The 5,893-nt window shown below is 32.3% G+C and overlaps 1 pseudogene; it reads left to right on the top strand.

Moving 5' to 3' along the window:
- Positions 1 to 2,416: 2,416 nt before the first annotated feature.
- LOC101439373 (dihydrofolate reductase pseudogene) lies at positions 2,417 to 2,975 on the top strand (annotated as a pseudogene).
- Positions 2,976 to 5,893: the final 2,918 nt, after the last annotated feature.

Below are 5,893 nucleotides of genomic sequence, written 5' to 3'. Positions count from 1 at the left end.
ACATTTGAGCAAATACCTGAAAGAACTGATGAAAAGAGCCATTATAATATATGAGAGAAGGGTAATACAAAATTCCTGCAGTAAGCACAAACCTGGGGTGTGTGAGTAATAGCAAAGAAATCAGCATGTGTAAAATGAGGGGAGTTGGAGGGTAGGAGATGGAGCAGTTAGCAAGCAAACAGCTCCTGAAATACATGTAAGACCATTAATGAGGGCTTAGCCTTTTAATGCGAGATAGGAAGACAATTTAGAGATTTATGTGGAGAATTTTAAGCCAATTCAGGGAAATATTTTTAATATTTTTGTAAGTTTCTGTATTTGACAATTTCTCTTCAGTCTGCTTGATGATTTTAAAAATGTATCAAAATTGTGATCTTAGTAACACACATAAAGCAAATTAGCAGGATAAAAACAGAGAAATATTATAATTTATTTTATTCTTACTTCATGCTTTTCTTATTCTTTTGAATTAATTAAAATTATGTTTGATACTTTAAACTCATCTTCTAGGACTGAATTTTATCATTTTAATGCAATATAGGATTATTGTGTTAGAATGCATACTAATTTTTTGACAAAGGTTGTTGAGTTTCAAAACCTTGCCATAAACTACTACCTATGTGAGTTAGGACAAGTCTATGAGCATCTCTATTTCTTATTTCCTCATCTGGCAAATGGTGATAATATTAGTTTTATGAAGCCACTATACTTCTCATACCAAAATCTGACAATAACAAGGAAAAAAACAGAAAAAAATTGTGAAGCATTCAGACCAATATCACTCATGGACATCAGTACAGAATTCATAAACAAAATGTGAATAGACTGGGTACAGTAAAATGCTATAAAGATACCATATCAAAATTAAATGAGAGGTATTCCAGAAATGCAAGGTTGGTTAATATTTGAAAATCTTCCAATGTAATTCAATACTGTATTATAAGTCTTAGCCAATATAATAAAGGAAAAAATGAAAGATATACATATTGAAAAGAACATAATAAAATTGTCCCTAGTCATAGATAGCATAATTGCATAGACAGAATATCCTAAGGAATCTGAAAAATAATTCTCAGAACAAATAATTGAACTTAATATTTCTCAGAGTATAAGAATAATATAAATATTCAATTGTTTTCCAATACAGAAACTTTTTGGAGAAATATTTAAAATATTTGGAAAGTGTTTAAAAAACAGAAAAATCATACAATACTTTGAGATATAAAAAACATGTTAAGAATTCTGCAATAAAAATATAAAACTTGGTGACAGTAATTTTAGAAGACTTAAACAGGAAGATATATTAGGTGTTTGGGTTGGAAAACTACAAATATTTATGATGTCAGTTCTCCCCAAATTTACCAAAATACTCAAAACAATCCCAAACAAAATCCCAATAATTATTTTTGTAGAAATTAACAAGCTGCTTCTAACTATACATGAAAAGGTAAGATTGTTAGACAACCTTGAAAAGAAAGAATAAAGTTGGAGGCTTCATACTACCTGATTTGAAAACTTAGAATAACACTGTAGTAATCAAAACATTGGCATAAGAATGACACTGGTATAGAAAAGAAATTCAGATGTAAACCCATATACATGCAATAAATTGATTATTGACAATTGGCTGAAAGCAATTCAGTAGGAGAAAGGAAAGTCTTTTCAATAAATGGTGCTGGAGCAATTATATATTTTTTATGGAACCAAAATGAACAAAGTCTACCATCTCACATCACAGCCAACATTACTCATAAGTGAAATGTAAAATCTAAAACTATACAGATTTTAGAAGAAAACATTAAAGAATGTCATCCCAACATTGGCTTAAAGACAGAAAAGCCATGTAGCATAAAAGAAAAAACTAATAGTAAATTGAGTTTCATCAAAAGTAAAACTGCTGCTTATCAAAATGCACCATTAAGAAAGTGAAAACACAAACCACAGACTGGAAAAACAATCTGCCCTTTATATATATCAGACAAATGATTCATATGCAGAATACATAAAGAACCCACAAATATCAATAGTAAAATACCAAAGAATATTAAAAAAAATTTGTGTAAAATGGTGAATAGGCACTTGGTTAAAGAAGATATCATTTTGGTAGACAAAATAATGACGCTCCCCACAGATGCCCAAGTCCTCATCCCTGGAACCTATTAATATGTTCCTTTACTTGACTAAAGGAACATTGTGGGTGTGAGTAAATTAATGACTTTAATGAGAAGATTATAGTTAATTATCTGGGTGGGCCCAATATAATCTCGAGGTTCTTTTAAGTGAAGAAGGGAAGCAAGAGGGTCAGTATCAGAGTGAGAGAGAGACTGAGAAAAGCTATGCTACTGACAGTTTTCGCGCCAGCTTGACCGAGGGTCTGGTGGGACAAGCTAGCTCGGAAGAATTTGCTGCTGCTGTCATGGTTCGCCCGCTAAACGGCATTGTCACCCAGTCCCAGAACATGGGTATAGGCAAAAAAGGAGACCTGCCCTGGACCCTGCTCAGTAATGAATTCAAGTATTTCCAAAAAAATGACCACAATCTCTTAGTAGAAGGTAAACAAAATTTGGCGGTGATGAGTAGAAAGACCTGGTTCTCCATTCCCAGGAAAAAATCGACCTTTAATGGACAGAATTAATATAGCTTTCAGCAGAGAATTCAAGGAACCCCCACAAGGAGCTCGTTTTCTTGCCAAAAGTCTGGATGATGCTTTAAAACTTGTTGAGCAACCAGAATTACCAAGTAAAGTAGACATGATTTGGATACGGGAGGAAGTTCTGTTTATAAGGAAGCCATGAATCAGCCAGGCCATATTAGACTGTTTGTGATCATGCAGGAATTTGAATATAACTCATTTTTTTCCAGAAATTGATCTAGAGAAATACAAACTTCTCCCAGAATACCCAGGTGTTCTTTCTGATGTCCAGGAGGAGAAAGGCATTAAGTACAAATTTGAAGTGTATGAAAAGAATGATTAATGTGAAGATATATTTTTTCCTTAATTGTTGCCTTTCCCCTCCAAAAAACTATGTATTTTAATTAGAAAAAAAGGCTTTTGTTGACTTTAGATCTTTAACAGTTTCTATGCAATCTTTTTACTCTCCATTATTCTTTTTTTGAATAAAATTTTATTGAAGTGTATCATTCATAGATGAACAATGAATGTGTGGTAAAGGTTGTGAATTTGCAGGACAGGTATGCATATCATCATGCAGGGCTCCCATTCATCACGCCACCACCAACACCTTGCATTGTTGTGAAGCTTTTGTTACAAACTATAACTCGTGTCTTGCCTTTGGTTTGTTTTTCCCCAAAACTACCTTTGGTAGTTTGATATTATTTACAAATTCCAAAAAGATATTATGTGTATAAACTGGTCTGTTCCTCTGGGCTTGATACCGTTAGATTGTATTAAATTCACCCAAGATGCCTTTGATTTAATTATATTAAAATTAGGGCTTTGATTCAACCACGTCATTAGGGTGACTCAGTGTGAGCCCCTGACCCATTTGTGGGCTATATAAAGGGACACGTAACCAAGGAGATGCACAGAAGTAGATACACAGGAGAACACAGAAATAGACAGGAAAGAGGAGAGAACTTAGCTCTGATGCTGGATGTCTTTCATCATTGACAAAAGGGATATTGCAGGTGTGATTAAATTAAGGACTTTAAAATGTGGAGATTATACTAAATGCATCAGCACATATGTGTAAAAAACTACTGATGTCCAGCCAAAAAACATACAAAAAGAATTAGAATGAACAATTAATGCCATTAAAAACAGAGCCTGTTTTGATCAAGCCTGAGTCAAAAAAAGAAAAGTAAAAACCTTATAATTCATGAAACTTCAGAGTACCCTAAGAATTTTGTTCTATTGAAGTGAAAAGTTACTCCTAGGTCAAACAATGCTCTCTTCCCACCTAACAAAGTTTAAAGCAAACCCAAATCACATGATTTCCAAGTAACTTGTCAACATTCTGAAGCAAAGAGCAAAAATATTATAGGAATTTAAAAATAAATACTATCCCCAAAGGGTAGTGCTAACAATGCCAGACAACAAATAAAAAAATTACTGGACATGCCCCAAAACAAAAAAAAATATGGTCATAATGAGAAAAGTCAACCAATCAATATTGACCCATATATATAATAGATAATATGTTCAGTAAGGTGGAGGAACGAATGATCTTGTTAAGTAGAGACAAAGAAGCCATGAAAAATCCAAACTGAAATTCTAGAGGAGAAAACTACAATAAATGACCTGAAAAGTACACTAGATGGAATTAATGGCAAATTACACATTACACAAGGAAAAATTAGCAAATTTGAAGTCATACCAATTGTACTGCCAAAAATAAAACACAATAAAAAAGAGAGAGAATAAATTATTAGAAAATTAACAAACTAGGAGACAACATCAAATGTCATTGGAATCCCTAAGGTGAGAAGAAACAGGGATTCAAAAATTTTTTTCAAAAAATAATAGCCAAATTATTTCAATAATTTATGAAAACTAAAAAACCACAAAGCCAAGAAAATTAACCAACCAAAAGAACAAGAAACATGAGGAAAACTACACCAAGACACATCAAAATAAAATTGCTCAAAAGCAGTGATATATAGAAAAACATAAAAGCAGTCAGAAGAAAAAAGACATGTAAATTAAACAGAAACAAAGATAAGAGTGCATCACTCACTGGAAACAATACAAGCAAAATACAATGGAGAAATATCTTTAAAACAGTAAAAGAATAAAATCTGTATGTCTATAATTCTTGACTCAGGAAAATTATATTTCAAACATGAGGATGAGATAAAGCTGTTTTTCAGATGTTTAAGATCTAAAAGAAAACCATGCTAGCAGATATATAGAGAGGAAATGTTAAAAGAAGTACTTCAAACAGAATGAAAATGATATTAGATGGAAATCTGATTCAAAACAAAGAAATGGTAAGCAACAGAAATGGTAATGACAGGGATAAATATAGTTTTTAAAAAATTATTATCTAAAGCATTCAAATGATAATTCATTGTCTAAAGCAAAAAAAATTATTATGGGTTTATACCTTATATAAAATTAAAATGCTTGACAAAAATAGCACAAAGTCCAGGAAGAAATTGAAGCATACTATTATAAGACTCTTTCTGTGAAATAATATAGTTTTGGTTCCTGATATATTGTGAATATGGTAAAGATGCATATTATACACCCTAAAGAAAGCCACTAAACCAAACAATGAGTTACAATTAATGTTTTAGTTCTTTCTTCCTGCATAAAATCTTACTCCAAACTTAGTAGTTGTATACATACATTGTCTATTAGCTCACAGTTTCCTTGGGTCATGAGTGCTTGGCATGGATCCTCTTCACATGATCTCATAAGACTTCAGTGAAGGTGTTGTCAGAGTCTGTATTTTCATCTGAACGCTCATATGGTTGTTGGCAGGATTCATTTCCTCATATATATACAACTCATATAGACATCTATATACAAATGCAAACAATACGCATATAGCAAAATCTGATTGAACTACAAAGAGAAATAGATAAATCCGTCATTATGGTCAGAGATTTCAATACATCTCTCTCAATAACTGATAGAAAAAGTTGGCAAAAGATCAGTAAGATTGTAGAAGACTTGAAAGTGCTATTAAATAATTTTATCTAATTGGCATTTGTAAATATATTAATAGAACACTCCACACAACAACAGCAGAAAACATATTCTTTTTTTTTTATCCCCCTCTGAGATGGCTCCCTCATCTGTCTGCTCATCTTCTTTAGGAGACACTAGGAACCAAACCCAGGACTTTCCACTTGGAGGCAAGTGCCCAACCACTTGAGCAACTTCCACTCCTACATATTCTTTACTTTTTAAAAAAAATTTATTATT

The sequence above is a fragment of the Dasypus novemcinctus genome, chromosome 2, assembly GCF_030445035.2.
Source record: "Dasypus novemcinctus isolate mDasNov1 chromosome 2, mDasNov1.1.hap2, whole genome shotgun sequence".
In the NCBI taxonomy this organism is placed as follows: domain Eukaryota; kingdom Metazoa; phylum Chordata; class Mammalia; order Cingulata; family Dasypodidae; genus Dasypus; species Dasypus novemcinctus.
This window is presented reverse-complemented; position numbering and strand designations above follow the sequence as displayed.